The following is a 16,608-nucleotide window of genomic DNA, read 5'->3' as shown; positions in this document are numbered from 1 at the left end:
ACCGGTCGCGTCGTCGTGCGTGCCCCTTTGTGCGAAATTGCGCGAGAAAATTTGTTTATGGAGATTTAGTGGCTCTCGCAGCCCCAGCTATAGTGAACGTTGGAGAACTTAATTGCACAGTTCAGGTAAAAATAGTTCTTTTACTTGGATTATTGCAAATCATCGTTTATATTTATTCGATTGATCCATCAAGTTGAGGACAAACTTTTTTCGTAACAACATTTATGTAGGTCATTAGTAGACTGCAGAGCTTTGTGCGAAATAAAAGATTTCTGCATCGATTCCAAGAGTTTGGAGCCAGATACACGTTCAATTCTTTCTTTAATGATTTGAATACATTGAAAATAGTACATATCCTATTTCTGTTTCTACATGTACACATATGTATGATATATTATATAACTGTATATCTAGTTTCACGAAGAAACGCGTAACAATGGAACGCAATCGACGGTCCCATCCCGAAAGAAACAAATTGTTCAATCAACGCAATCGTAAACATCGCGACCAGGATGCGGTAGTAATATAAGGCCAATAAACTTGATGGACAGTACCATATAAAAATTCCAGCTCGAGCGCATTCCTTGTAGTGAATTTACGAGTTTCAATTCCCCATGACGTCAGCTTGCGAAAATCTATATATCAAAGCTAGGATGGTGCATCGTAGAGACGATGAGTACCATCGGGGAATTCTTCAAAAGTGATCAGCGGGGGTCCATCGAGCGGGTCCACTAGAGAGGGAGAGAGGGAGAGAGAGAGAGAGAGAGAGAGAGAGATCGAGAATTATTCCACTGGCCGGTGTGTTGGCTGCTCGAAATTTGTGGTTTTCCTTAAACGGCAGCTTCCTCGTGTTTCCTCGTGCTGGCAGGTTCACCCCTTTTCAGAAGAGAGAAGAAGAAGAAGAAGAAGAAAATAAAACGTTATTAATCGTCGCGCGGCCCCGGTGAAAAGAGGCAACGGGCCTGGAAGAGGTGTGCGCTCTTCTGGCTCTACCTGACGGTAGAAGAAGAGGATGCTCAGGTAGCCGGTGGATCCTTTGACCTTTCCACCGGCTGTCCTGCGGGATACGTCTCGTTCCTGTCCACCTTCTGTCTTTTCTCACCGAAAGAATTCCGCCAGCGGCCGATTCGTAGGGAGGCGGGGTCCACCGGACTTCAGTCAGCTCCCGCTATTCATTTTGCTGCCTTCGAGAGAATGGGAGAATTAATAAGTGACATCTCACGGAGAAAAAGGTTTTACGCGCGGCGCGCCGCGAGGACCAGAACCAGGACCAGGACCAGGAACGGAACGGAACAGAACAGAACAGAACAGAAATCGACGCGAAAGAGAGAAGGAAAAGGGAGGAGGACACGACTACGCTCCGTCTTTGACGCGGTTGTCTTCGGGGATCCACTGCGTGGATAGGCTTTGTTGTGCCGGTGCTGCCCTTTGTCAGACGGGCGAGAAACGAAACACCTTGTCTTAGGTCGCCGCGTAACACAATGCTGCTCGATAAACCGTGTCTAGTAAGTCGAAATGAGACAAGGGAGACCTGACAGTCTTGGTCCTGGCTCGTTCTTTCATCTCCGCTCTGCCGAGATCCCGGGATCTTGCTGATGGGGGACGCGTGCTGATTTCGATAATTATCGAGGATGACAGAGGATGATCTCGGAGCGTTTTGTGCCAGCTGGGAAATTTTCGCGGTGCTTAACCCTTTGTTATTTTCTTCACAGCTACGATGATTAGATGCTTCTTCGACCTTAATCCTTTGCGGTTCCACGTGTTTTCTCTCTTTTATTACAGAACTTGCTATAATGTCATATAATTTAATTATATTTCCATAAAGAGAAAGGAGTGCATGATAGGGAAGTTAAGCAAAAGTGCACAAAAATGGATAATTGTGGTATATAGTTCGAGCAATAAGTGTTTAAATAGAAATTTGAAGTTATTGAAAACCACCTTGCCCCTACCACGGAGTATGGTTCTTCCGAATCTTCCCACAATGGATGCAACAATATGAATTTTTTATAAACCATTGTAGAACCAGACTAATACTGGTCTGATTAGTTTTTCTGTAGCGAGCGAATTATCGAATGCGAGAAATTTGACAGTTTTCAATAATATCTCAAAATCTAATAAAGACCCGTCATTGAAATTGTATGTTAATAGGGTTCTCTACCCCCTCCTCATCTCTCCTCAAAATCTGAGCTCATTAATTTGTGTGGGTCATACCGCACTACAGCCAAATTTCTGGCAGCGTATTGGGGAAGTAGAGTTGATGTAAACATTGTCGAGGAAATCACTGTTGGTCAAGTAGAACCCTAGACCACACATACTTATATGTAGACCTGGCATAAGTGTAGGACATGTATAGGATGCAGTGAAACCAAGATAACGGGAAAAAGTGTCCACAACTGACGTCAGAAGATAATCCAGTAATGGTGGTTAGTATTATTAAAAATAATAAGAGTAAAGTTAAAATTAACAAGTAATAAAATAATATATAAATATACGGTGATCCTTTTAAGTAAGGCCACCTAAATGTCTCTTCAGGTTATTGTGACGCAAAAAATATTTGTTACGTAATGTGCATGGTGCCAATGGACCAATATCTGGCAAAGAATATTTTTTTCCGAAGGTCATTTTTTTCGGAGTTATCAAGGTCATCGGTGTTTTTTTGATACGTAACTACACTTTTTTTTATTGCTTCGTGCAACTGATCGAAAAATACACCCAGAAATGTATAATAACATGATGTTGAAATGACATTGATCTTCGAAAATTAAAGTTTCACCTGATGCCTGACAATTAGTGGATAAACAAAGACCGTCGAGTGTAATCGTCCGGTGTGGCATTTTAAATAATCAAATAAATAGTTTCTACTTCATAAACGGTACTTTAAATGGAGAAAAGTATGCAGGATTCTTGCAAAATGATTCTTGCAAATGCTTGTACATAATGTACCATTAGATATCCGTTTAAGAATGTACTATCAGCATCACAGTTATCCGGCTCATTCTACATGCCTTGTCAAACAAATTTTGGATTTAAAGTTTCCAAATCGATGGATTGGTCGCAGTGGAGTGTAGGATAACTACCAAGACCAGACCTCATACCAATGGACTTTTTTGTGGGGAAAATTTAAACAAACGGTTTATACTGAACAAGCAACTACACCAAAGGACACGAAGAACCGAATAGTTAGAGTTTGTGCTGATATTAATTCCGAAACAATTGAAATATCTGTACAGTTGGTCATTGCACGTTTCACGAAATGTATCACCGTAGAAGGACACCGTTTTGAACATCTCTGATGATAATTTATGAGAAAGTGAGTGTTGTTTTAACAGTTAACACAAACACACACACATCTGCTGATCGATACTTTAAGCATGATAAAAATATATTTTCTTCGCATTCACAGGTTCAGGAGTCGTGGCCGAAGATATTCGACATCAGTTCTAGGTAAAATTTTAATTTTCGAAGATCATGATGATTTCAAGGTCACGTTATTATACAAATCTGAATGTCTTTTTCGATCAGTTACACGAAGCAATAAAAAAAAAGTGTAGTTATGTATCAAAAAACACCGATGGCCTTGATAACTTCGAAAAAGTGACCTTCGGGAAAAAATATTCTTGCCAGATATTGGTCCATTGGCACCATGCACATCACGTAACAAATATTTGTTGCATCGCAATAATCTGAAGCGATATGTAGGTGGCCTTACTTAAAAGGATCACCCTGTATATTACAGTTGCAATTTACATAAATATTTATACAGAATGAGATACGGTGATAACTCCCCTTTCCCCTCTAACGCTTCAACTTCACGGTACTGCGTCTTCTCAACACAGCACTTTGTCCACAACTGTTGTGTCGTGGATGATTTAATCTTGGCTTCAAGGCAATTATCCGAAGCCGGGTCTGTAAGTATACGACGATGTAAGTGTAGAACGGGCCCGTTTTCGTATTGTTTTGGTGGATTTGGTGATTCGAGAACACCGAGACGCGGTGCGGCGCACAGTGGGCAATTTGGACGAAATCGGATTCAAAATCAAAGAACTTTCGATAGAAATGAGGTAGAGCGATGAAACTTTTTTTAAATTAAAGCTGAATCTTTTTAGAATATGGGAAAAATAGGGAGATTATGGTACGAACGTTTTTTAACCTTGAGAAAATTCGTTAAACTTGCACAATTTCAAGAAAATTATGGTTTTTCCAATACCACGCGCGGAAAATTTTTTTTTTTAACATGCTATACATCATTTCCCATAGATTTTTTCACGCTGATTTGAAATCTGGTCTCAAAATTTGTCTACGACCTCAGGATTTTGCAAAAAATAGATTTTTGTGACAAAAACTAATGAAGTCATTTTTTCGTTGAAATGATTGGATGGTAATAATCTCTCTATTTTTCCCATATTCTACAAAGTTTCAGCTTTCATTTAAAAAAAATTTCATCGCTCTACCTCATTCCTATCGAAAGTTCCTTGATTTTGAATCCGATTTTGTCCAAATTGCCCACTGTGCGGCGTCTCCTCTCGTCTCGTCTCGTCACGGAGCCGCGGCGCGGTGCGGCGCGGCTTGCTAAAGGAGGACACCAGAGAGATCTCAGGGTGTACCGTTCGAAACGGCCGAAGGATATGCCGAGAAGAGAAGGAAGATGCAAAAAAGGTAGGACGATCGGGCAGCACTTCCCACGAAGTGTGCGCGAGCGATCAATGGGGGAAGCGAGCCGCTGCATGACGAATGGGGGCGCAGCCAATTTAGATGCATAGAGGTCGCGGCGTAGGGTCGTCCGGCGACCTGTCGTGTCTCATTCCTCCGGGGACTACGTCTACGGGGTCTCCTTCATTCGGCGTAACGAGGACGGTCGTGCGGCTCCGTCCAGCTTTTCTTGCATGCTCATTATCGAAACGGTGAAAGGCTGCGTGTCACGCTCGCTGGCGCTGACGTTAAATCCGCCGCTAATGAACCAGGCTACGGGCCCAGGCTAGAACAACTGACTTGCGAAAATTGCTTCTGGTGCATTAGATTGTTTGGCAATTAATTGCCGATTTCCTCAGCCTCGAGATCACGCGGCAGATGTATCATTCGGTTTCTAGTCCCGGTTGACCGTGCACGAACGTTGCCATTTCAACCCTTGTCTACTCTTTAATTAATTGTTGGATGTTTGTGCGCTTTGAGTATAGTCCTGGAGATAATTATGAACGTTGCCCGAGCCAAAAATCGGAAAGACTGAATTGATTATTTGTTGTGTGGTATATCGATTTACGTTGCAAAGTGTACGTTTTAAACCTGTCATGATATGTCGATGTTTACATTAAGGGTTCATGCCAACCAACGTGGTGGCTAACGACCCTGATGTTAATGCAACCTTCGTAGATAAATAATGTTAAGGGAAATAATTGCTTTTAGAAGATAGTGGGGGACTGAATCGTTGGAATGAATTTATAGTTGTGCCATGAAAACTGTGTTTGTGTTAAATAATTGTGTACGTATGCGTAAATTATACATTATTGGAGAGTCAACTGTTTTAAATAAAGAATGAGCGATACTCTTTAAATGTATCTAATCAAAATGTAAGTGAAAAACACAGGTAACGTGAGAGGTTTCGTAAAAGGCAGCTAAATTAGTGAACAATAAAATTTAAGTCGACAAATGATTACGAATTATAATATACTATGTCTATATGTACATAAAATACATAATTAAATATTTAGTATTACAATAAATATTTTTTAATGACTACTACTACTAGTTTTTTCTGTTTAGAGTGATATTTTCAAAAAAGGCGATACTACTATAGTAACATAAATGTTGAAATTATAAAATTAAAAGAATGTTAGGTATAAAAGAATAAATGAAGAGGTCAGAGGAAAGCCATACTTGCTTGGGCGAAGTGGAGTTTCTGCTATCGGGTCTGTGGGAAAGTTCTGTCTTTATCATTCAGTCTTCTCGATGTTGCAACGTGAACAAATAATGGGATCAATTTGATATAATGTCTATTGTTGCATAGAACTGTATGTCATTTTATAGGTTATCCCTTTATCTTTCTTGAAAAGTTCTGATGTAAATTTGCAGTCGAACATTTCACCATACAATATTTTGTTAGTCATAATTGCTGTGTCAAAGGTCGCTTCAACGTTGTCCACTTTTAGAATGCATCAGCCCTTTTCACCTCGAACGATACCGACTTTCATTGTTTCCTCATTGTCTCTGCTAACTTTTCCAATATTCTAAATTGCACCTACACATTTTCGTCACAAATGCAAAAAATCAGCAGTCTAGTCGTAACAGGTCAAACAATTCAAGAAGTTACAAAAATCTATTAAGATGCATCAGGTACGAGAAAATGCACGTCACCTTTCTCCGGGCGCAGTGTAACATCGGCCGATTAGTCGACCCGTAGGAACATGATCGCCGCATCAAGAAGCTCGTAGGGGGAAACAAAGCAAGCCTAGTACCACCGTTACGTTTTATTCTGCTCATTATCGGAGCATTATCGACATTGTCTTCAGCAAATCTGATACGCGGCGTCCTGGGTGGTTTGCCGGTGTAATTACTAACACGGGGCTACAGGCCCCGTCCGCTGATTGGGTGATCAAAGCTCGCGATGACGAAGATCTCTTACCCTGCCTCCTCGGGACCGAAACAGAAGGAAGCGAAACAGCGGCAGGGCGAACAAGGACGGACGCCGAGCATTGCATCTTCATTATAAATCCTGAGAATCACCCAAATTGATAACGGCATCCGAAGGCTGCCGTAAGGGTCCTCGTAATACTCTAAAGAGGGTTCACCTCCACCCTCACGCAGCGGGGTGTCCCTGGGCACGAAATAAGAAGAGGCCACTTTCGCTTCTTCTCCTCCTTCAGTTGCTCGTATATTCTCCCCTCGTCCTCGTCCACTCTTCCTCTCCTCCTCCGCCTCCTCCCACCTCCCTGTAACGGTCCCAAGAGAGGTGTAGCTTCGTTACTTCTTCGATCGATCCGTGAGAGTTACGATCGTGTTTCACGTGACGAAACCAAATGGATCGTTGGAAAATGATTGTGTCGGCGACTGTGAAAAGTCCTGCTCTTGCCAGCCGAGAAACGACGCACAGCGGCCCAGAATCCCAGAAGCTGGCCAAAATTGAATTTTCCAAGTGTATAATAGCTTTCTGCTACTATAGCAAAATTGTATACAGGGCGAGGTATGATCTCAGAGAATATGACCTTGAGATGACCTTCACTCAGACAGACTTATATGCCCCCTCCAAATATTATAACTTCCTCTTCAAACATTTTTTTTCTATATAAATAACACAGTTATTAGGGATGGCAGAGTTAAACTAGATTCTCTGTATACAAGTTCGAGCCGAATTATTTTAGAAACGAGATATAACGGTTCATTGCGATCGCTGGTTTGATCCGTCTCACGGTCCAACTGTTCACACCATAGCAACCCCAATCAATCACGACACCATTCGCACAATCAACCCGCGAAAGTGACTCCAAGAAACTTGGCTCATCAAAGTGAATCCTCGAAAAACCTCGGTCAATTATTTCTTCATCAAACGAGCCGAAACGTCGCCTCTAAAAAGCCATCCTGCGAAAGAGGAGGCGGTGAGGGAGAAGGGGAGGGGAATGGAGAGAAAGAAGTCGGTTCGACTGGTTTAAGGGAGCGTTTGGTCGCCGGTACAAAGGACAACCATAATCCTGATCCATTTCCACTCTAAACAGCCCGTTAACCGCAATTGACAGTGTTAATAAAAGACTTCGCAGGGTACCAATCAGGGTGCGCGCGGGGTCCCGGGTTTGTCAGCGACAACATCCAAATGACGCCGTAAAGTCCCGCGTAAAATAAAGAGAGCCTCAAAGACAGTTCAATGGAATCTTCTCGCCGCGGGGTGTCGCCCGTGGGCCGAGCGTAAGAAGCACCGATCTCCACGGTTTCTCTCTTTTCGATCCCTCACCTGTCCTTCACCTCCTTTTACAGTTCTGCCATATCTCGACGAGAGAACGTTCTCGTAGAGAGTTCTCTTTCTCTCTCTCACACACACACACACACACTCTCTTTCTCATTCTGCCTGTTCGTTCGTTACACCGTGGGCCAGGAAGAAGAGAAGGCGGGGGAGGATAGTCGTGATATTTCCTTCACGAAACTGTTCCCCGAACGGTTCCTCGAGTCGCCGAGTCCCGGAGGAACGAGGGAACCGAGCCTGGAAGCAGCCACATCCTTCGCTGGCTGACCGGTGGAAGATTCATAAATTATTTCAGGAAAAAAGGAGGAAAAGTATTTCCAATTACAGTTTTTTGTGAAGGGTTGCCGCGGGCCACGCGGCAGGGGGTCCGCTTAATGGCGACCCGCACTCACCGCTCCTCCTCCTCTTCATCCTCCTCCTCCTCCTCCTTCTCCCTCTTCTTCTTCTTCTTCTTCTTCTCCTTCTTCTTCTTCTTCTTCTTCTTCTTCTTCCCTTGGCAGTTTCTTCTACTCCTTCATCCACCTCCTCCTCTCTCGCGCCCGCCGCCGCCGTCTCTCTACCGATTCTTCAGGGTCCTCCGACACCGCCAACGCGGTGTATTCGGTCGTTTTTTCTTTTTTATCCTACTCCCACTACGGGCCTACGTTATTCCTCGTTCCTTCTTCTTTTTCTCGGCGTCTGACGAGCACCGGTGACACGAAAGAGGATCGATCATCCTGCGGCCGGTCGAGGATCCTCGCGAATTGCCTGTCGGGGGAGGTTAACTGCGGGGGTGACCGGGTTCGACTCGAGCCGTTTTTTGTGTTGGTCGCCCGATTCACCGAGCCCGAGCCTGATCGGCAATTATTTCTTGATGAATATTAAATACCAGCTGCCACCCAGGAGTTTGGAAATCGGGGCGCAAATCGGACTCTAAGGATTTCTGATATGCTAATGGATCTGGCGAAATTGGGAACTAGTCGAGCTTACGGTGTAGAGCCTCGTGTATTGACTCTTTTTTTTCTGCTTCCTACCTAGTTTATAGTCGCATCAACATCATAGATTATTAGCAACTATTCTACCAATGGGTTTTACGCTGTATAGGGTGACCTGTCCAATGAATAAACACTTAAGCTGCATGTCTTTCCCGAGTTACTTCTTCGTATTCTTTCATGTGTTCATCCTCTTAATAATTTTAATTAATCGAAAGTAATACGACAATATTCTTGAACTCATGTACATAGTGACTTTACCGTTTTGTATTTGATCGCTTCATTTGTATCATAAATGCATAAAATCCTACCGAGTAATTATTCGACTGTGGATTTTACGCATCTACGATAAGAATGTGTAGATCAAATGCAACATAGTAGAAACGTTTAAAGAATTAAGGAACACGATACTGTTAATGTCAATTCAGTGACATTACTGGGGCGTTACTACAAGAACCTGTTACTGTTGTTTCAAAATTAGTTGAAGATTAAATTTCTCAATAAAACAGTGTCAAAAATGAACAGATTTTTTATGCGAACGGATACATACTCTAATTCGAAATTTTGTGGTTTACATTTGCAAATCCGTCGACTCAATTTCAAAGGTATGTAACAATTGAAACTCCTCGTCTTAAGTTAACGAATTAACTAGCTCTTAATAGTTCTACAAATAAAATAATTACGATCAATGCAGACAAGTTCGCTGTCTTTAGTTCAGCCACGTGAATATTTTTTTTTTATGAAGTAGAATGGTATAATACGCGTGAATTCTAATGAAATAAGAAAGGAAAAGAATGGGTGGATGATGGTCGTGACAGCCGCAATCCTGCGAGTGGTTGAACACGACCGCACTGTCCAGATTTATTGTTCTCGCGGTCGCTAAAGCGTAACGTCGTATTAGTTTGTTCTGTGCGGTTAAAAGAACTGCGGTCATTGATGATCGTGACGAAAACGTTCCTTTTGCGGAAGGAGTTGGGTGACTTATACGTTTGAACGACTGTGACAAAAGAAACTCGAAGGCCCCTGGAAAGTGGCCTCGTGAATTTTGCGGGCGAAAACAATGTTTACACCGTTTTACCGTGGACGAATCGTCCGGGACCAACGTCCAAAAGCGAACAGTCCAAATTCGCGTTTACGGAAGTCGCGCACGAGGAAATCCGGAAAGCCGCGCGTGGCTGGTCGCGGGGACACGTGGATAAGGAAAAAGGCCAGGTGAAGGAAGACGGTTATGCTTGGAAAGAGGGCTGCTGGCTTGTTTATGGTCGTTCGAGTTGGACTTCCCGGAATGCTCGGCCCGTGTAAAGCGGACCTAACCAAGCGACGGATCCGGCCACGACCCCGCACGCGGGCTCGCTCGATCTCTGAGGCCAGGAACATCGAAACGCAGGACGTATTGCTCTGTCACCCAGGGACCGGCGATCTATTAGTTATGAATATTGTTGCCCACAGCGGTACATGACCGGCTCGACCGCGTGGTGTTCTCCCAAAATATGTACGGAGGCTCGCATACGGACGTCCTTCCCCCCACGTTGCACGCGGCCATATTCATTCCGAAATGTCACGTAAACCATAGACGAGCACCGGGGAAGGATACGTCGCGTCGCCTAGCGAAACATCGGAATTCACCCGCGGCTAATCGTGGGGGGCACGTCTGAACTGCGACTTGTTTGTTTTCATTGATCCATTCGGGGATATTGATCATTTAGCGGACGAGGTGTACCCTAGCCCCGATATTGACTAAACGATAAACTTCGTCGATGAACGTTTCTTTTTATTCGTTTCATCTTTCTTCTGTTTTTTTTTTATTATTATTATTTTAGGTTGTTTCTACCTTTCAGTCAGTCATTAGTAGACTGACTACTAATACTCTTAATTTGAAACAGTGAAACTATTAAAAGAACTTGACTGACTACTAATACTCTTAATTTGAAACAGTGAAACTATTAAAAGAACTTGAAAATACTGTTATATTATTTTCAACCTATTACACATATTAAGAAGGAAAAAAAATGTTTATTTCACTCCAGTTTGTTGCAATTCAGGTAGAAAATGTTTATTTTGCATAAAGATCCGCTGTCTAGTCATTAGCAACCACATACTGGTGTCGCTTAGTTCACGAAAAGATAGATCAGTGATTTTAAATTGTACATTTTGTTTACAGTAGGAGCGTAATATACCTACTTTCCCAGAAACAATCGACAAGATTTTCTGTTTTGGTCGTTAGGACATTTCATTAGAACTTTGACAGCTGCAGCTGAGATACCTGATCCTTATTCCCTGTATCTATTAATATCTATTAACCCTTACGAAGCTGATAGCTTTGATGACTTCATTTCAGCCATGACTAGATGTAGTTTCTTTCGTCGTTCTAATTTTCTATGTATCAATGGTTTGTGGATTTTATGTATTCATGACAAAAATGAGTAGGTAGGTAAAACATAAAACTGTGAAGACATTAGAACACTATAATTATATAACTCTCGACCTGCTAAAATAATTCGAAGGAAAAGTTTCTCGTGTTTTTTTTCAGAAATAAAGCTTTTTTCAATGAAGGATCTGTCAAGAATGCTTCCAAAAAATGTATCAGCTTCGAAAACTGAATTCGCCACCATGATGAGTTAAAAAAGAAAAACAGTGATTTGTTGGTAAAAATATGTCACAATATGTAGCAGTATTTACTTGTATCGGTGCTTACCGAAGTTGGTAAACTTTGTCAATCAGAAAATCATGCCTGTTTAATGTTATTGTTAAAAATCGAAGTTCTTCCATGTAGTCATCTAATCACACAATATGCGATGCGCAACAAACGTAGAGTATAGGGCAAGGGTGCGTATATTAATTATACTTCTTTTTAAAGCATAATGACTATTAAAAAAGAGATATATTATTTCATTAAAATTAGTTAATGTAGATGTTACATATCTCCTTTTCAATATTCATTATGCTTTAAAAATAAGTGTAATTAATATAGGCACAGTAATTGGTACGCCCACAGTAATGGGGTCCCTTACCCAACACATTATACATACAATTGTACAATCCGATACGGACTTGTTATGCGATTCTCGGCGATTAAGACAATGTTAAATATGAATGGTTGATGCAAACGACTTGGAACTTATCGTAGATCAACAACGATGCTGCGTTAGTGTTACCACCTACCGTGAAGCGAATATCTCTTACAATGGCAGTTAAAGTGGAGTATTGTACTTATAGGCCGACATCGTACATTCTGTCTTAAAATATCTATTAACACCGCATTAAGTGCCTGTAAACCGTAATTGCAGTTAGTGATTTGTTGACTGTACCGGTAGCTCTTAGTTAAAGTGCTCTCGGTTAAAGCGATTTATCAGCTGGATGAGGAAAACATACTATTCCGGACTTTATTCTCTCTGTGTTCACACGTACGTTTCGCTGTCATGCTAATCTGCATAATCAAGGCGGTAGCTGCATACGATTATGCGTCTTTAAGGCCGGGACTACATCTGTGCAACAGCGCTGGCTGCGACCAAATTAGGCGAACGTTTGATGTAAACGCGACTTGAGACCGTCGAAAAACATCGATTTTTTTTATCGATAGATTTAAACATGTTTATTGAAATCAAATTCGGCGTTTATAAATTGTGGGTACTGAGTAAAGTAACAAGTAACATTTTCGCTGGAAAAGGGTGGATTTTGTGATACGGCTGCTTATAACTCCAACATTAAGGGCCCAGTCTTATTATCGTCAACTACATCGTAACTACATTATCGTCAAAAAATGATTTTACGTGCTTCAAGTTGTCGTCCTTAAATAAGAAGATTTTGTCGCTGGTAAAGGGCTCATTCGAAAGAGGAAGGTTCAATCTAGTGCGCGCTGGTCAGGAGCTGCTGAGATTATGCAGATATTTGGTAATATAAGCGTTAAAAGTAGGCCAACAATTGACGATGTGCATGCCGTGGAATCCAAGCATTTTTATACCATTGGATGAGTTTTCTGGACGAAGTCGAGACCAGCGCGCACTAGAAAATATCTCCAGCTACAAATTCAGCTATAATTTGTCTTGATTCTGTTGCGAAATAAAGCCAAAAACTTGAAGCACGTTTCTGGCGTCAGAATTCATGATATCGATAATACAGAGCAAAAAGTGTGACAAGTTTAGTCACAGACTTAAGACCCGTCGGATCAAGACCAAGACGGATCCTTAAGTCTGTGTCTGAAGGCTGTGAATGGAAATTATTAATTAAAAAGTCACGTGACTACCCCGGGCCCTTAAAAATGATAATCGGTAGTCGAGTGCGCATAGTCAAGGACGATTTTGGGCTGGAATGTGCGACACTCGCGGCGGGTGTTCAAGTAACAGGGTCGACCTTTGAACCTTTGAACCTTCGAGCAGGCACAGACAGACGATGCTCTCCGAGCAGGGTGCGGCACTGGAAGTATCCGAAAGGAAAGGATCCACAGTCCGAAAAGCAGACGGAGGAGTGGACGCAGAAATACCTCGACAATAGGCCCCAGTCATACGATAATAATGATCAATTATCGATCTGTCATTCAAAGGCTACGCCGACGGAATGCACGACGAATCGAACTCTTTTTCTTGTTCCTCCTTCTTCGTCTTTCGCGGGTCTTTCTTCTCCGGAGACCGCCTTCATCCGCCTTAGCATACGGTCGAAACGATCCGCTTGGCATTTTAGTAGCATTTCACGGAAAATGTTAATAATCCACAAGACGCGGTTCATAGTTCTGGGCATATACGCCTTCAAATATTATTGATAAAGAGGTGCGCATCATGAATGCCTTTCGGGAGAGTGATTTATCGTTTTCCGCTCCGTCGGTCTCTTTGTACGTCGATTACCTGGTTTGTAAATGAACATTGAGAAGTGTCTTGAAAGACCATTGCGTTCGGTACGGTTTTTCAGATTTGTATTCGTTAGCGTTGCATTTATTTTGTTAGATTTGGGACACTATTACAATAGTATATTCTTGGATCGATAGATGAAGGAATCGAAAGGGTTACGGGACCTTTTAATATTTAAAACGTGGCCTGTTGAACTTATTAGAAAAATATTCTCACATAAATTCTGACAAGAACAGACAGAGCAAAGTTCCTGTGGGCAATGCAATTTATCAAATATTTTCGACCTTTATAGGCTATAATGGATGAAATTTTATCACTTGGGACTTTTGTATTATGATCAAACATTGTAGTGGCTGGTAACGTTAAATTTCGGAAGTGTTCATCCAGACCATCATAATATCATCAAAAACAAATTTATTTCTTCTCGTATGTTGTTATAAACATGAGAACATAACTTGTAATAATATTTCATGATAAACTGCGGTTTCTATGTGCTTATGATGAAAATGAGGAAATAAATCAGGAAGCAGTAGAAAGATACGAAATATTTAAGAAGGCCATCGCATTATTACCAACTTGTTGAAATAATTAAGCAAAAACAAACTAACTTTCCATTTAATTCCTATTTCTGGCAATTGATGCAGAAAACTTTTATTTTCCATAAGGAAAATTTAATGGTAGCTTTCAGGTATTAAGTGATGATAAATGCGCGTTTTGAAGGATAATTTAACTAATATTTGCATAAGAAAATTTAAAGCACAACGAACGGCACGATTAAGAAAATAGCACAAAGTAAGTGAAAGAGGACGAAGCAAGTGCAAAAAGAGAGAACGATGGGAAATGAGCGAACGGATTTGTTGGTACAGCCCTGGTCAATTTCCACTCCGCCAAGCTTTCTCACAGCAGTAAACTGAGGAGTAACTACCGGCAGCCGCAAAAAGCCTAAAATTAATAATAATAGCGGCAGGTTACGTAGTAAAAGGCGCTGCTAACTGGAGCCTCCCGGCGCGGCGCGGCGTGCCGGCCAAATACGTAAGTTCATCTGAGAAAAAGGGGTCTCCGTTTTAAGACTGGTGAACCTACCAGCTCGAGATTACGTGATTATAGTTCTCGCAACTGTTGGAACAGCAAGGGATTGCGGTGTCAATGAATCGCACGGGACTTCAATGGGATTTGTACCACTTTATAAAGCAAGAATTTGCCGTAAATATGGAAAACAGTATAAATTTGAAAAATAAAAACGTAAATTACTTTCGGTTCAACCTAACGTGTTCCACAATAACATTAGAACTCGAAGGAGTCAGCACTATTTCTTAACCGCAGAAGATCAAGTAGTCTCCCGAAACCGAAAGGGAAAGGGAAAGGGAAAGGATTCCTGGGACCACGAAGAAAGTGTGTTGTCATTTTCACGCAGGGATTCGAAGCGGTGACATGTGCGGCGCAAGCGGAAAGAAAAATCACGAGTAAAAGCGGCCTGACGAGGGAGCGGCGGGAGGGGCCATAGAGAAAGGGGGATGGCAACGTACCCCCCGTCGCGACTCCGTCGCCTAATCATTCTTTAAACATGCATAAACAAGTCTCCGGGTCAGCAGTCCGGGCATTATGACTAATGTCATTCCTGGACCAACCAAATTCCCCTCCTTCATCCCTGCGTCCCACCCCCGTGTTCCATCCCTTGGACGGTGAGCGAGAGAGGCCAGAAACTAGAAATCGAAGCAGCTGGCCTACAATAGGTCAAACGAGTATTTGTGCGCCTAATTTTTCCGAGATGACTTCCTATAATGACGTATCACATAATAATAATAATAAGTAGACTGCGGATTTGATACATTTATGGCAAAAATGGGTAACAACAATTTAAAGCAGTGGACATATTAAAAAGATTGAAGGATATCAGCGTATTGGTTTCAACTTAATGAAATAATTAAAAGACGAAGTAAATATTGATTTCGCTCCTGCGTCTTGCAATCGATGGAAATATTTTTTATTTTGCATAAAGATCCACAGTCTAATAATAAGATATAAAAATTGCTCGTGTTGGTTGCAGGGCACAGAAACCACGCAGGAGTTCGTTTCTTCTTGTTTGTTGTTTTGTTGCTGTTTTGTATTGACAAAGGGCACAAAGGAATACAGACACCTTTCCGATCCGCTATAAGACAGAACGGGACGAACGAAAATCGAAGAAGGATCGGGTTCGGTCAAGGGTGCAATGAGAACGAAGACGAGAAAGGGAAGGTCGGTGGGGGTGAGCTAGAGGAAGAGAAACGTTGTGAGAAAGAGAAAGAGAAAGAGAAAGAGAGTGAGAGAGCAGCAGCAGCAGGCGCGGCAGCCTAAATCTAAAATGCAAATACACTCAACAAATCACTATCGGTGACAGGCATCCTTACTTTTAAAAAAGAGGAAGGAGAAGCCGGTGTACGGACCCCCTGCCAGGGGTTTCGAGGGTAACTCGAGGTCCCCTGAAGGCGAGTTTACACCGCATGCGGTCAACGCCTGTTGATGCATCCTTCTTCGGCTGCTTCCTTGCGCCGCTGTTGCGCCGCTGTTGTGGTGTTAATGTACGCAATTCGATGCCTCCACGTGGAAAGGTAGGCGCTACCTTTCCTTTTCTTTTCTCTTTTTCCTTTTTCCTTTTTTTTTCTTTTCGTTCGTCAAATATTTCACTCGGACCTTTTTGTCCCCGGTGTTGTTTCGCATTGCCGTGGGAAGTCCTGGTGAAATACAGTTCGGGAGCTTTCGAGTGAAGTTTCGTGTAGATCGACAGGGTGTCCGATAATCTTGGGGGAACGGCTGGAGAACTGTTTGCCTGCAATTTGGGAGCTGCGAGGTCCTGGACTATTCTTGGTTTGCC

The sequence above is a fragment of the Halictus rubicundus genome, chromosome 1 (assembly GCF_050948215.1).
Source record: "Halictus rubicundus isolate RS-2024b chromosome 1, iyHalRubi1_principal, whole genome shotgun sequence".
NCBI lineage: Eukaryota > Metazoa > Arthropoda > Insecta > Hymenoptera > Halictidae > Halictus > Halictus rubicundus.
The sequence above is the reverse complement of the archived record's forward strand: the minus strand, read 5'-3'. Positions refer to the sequence as shown.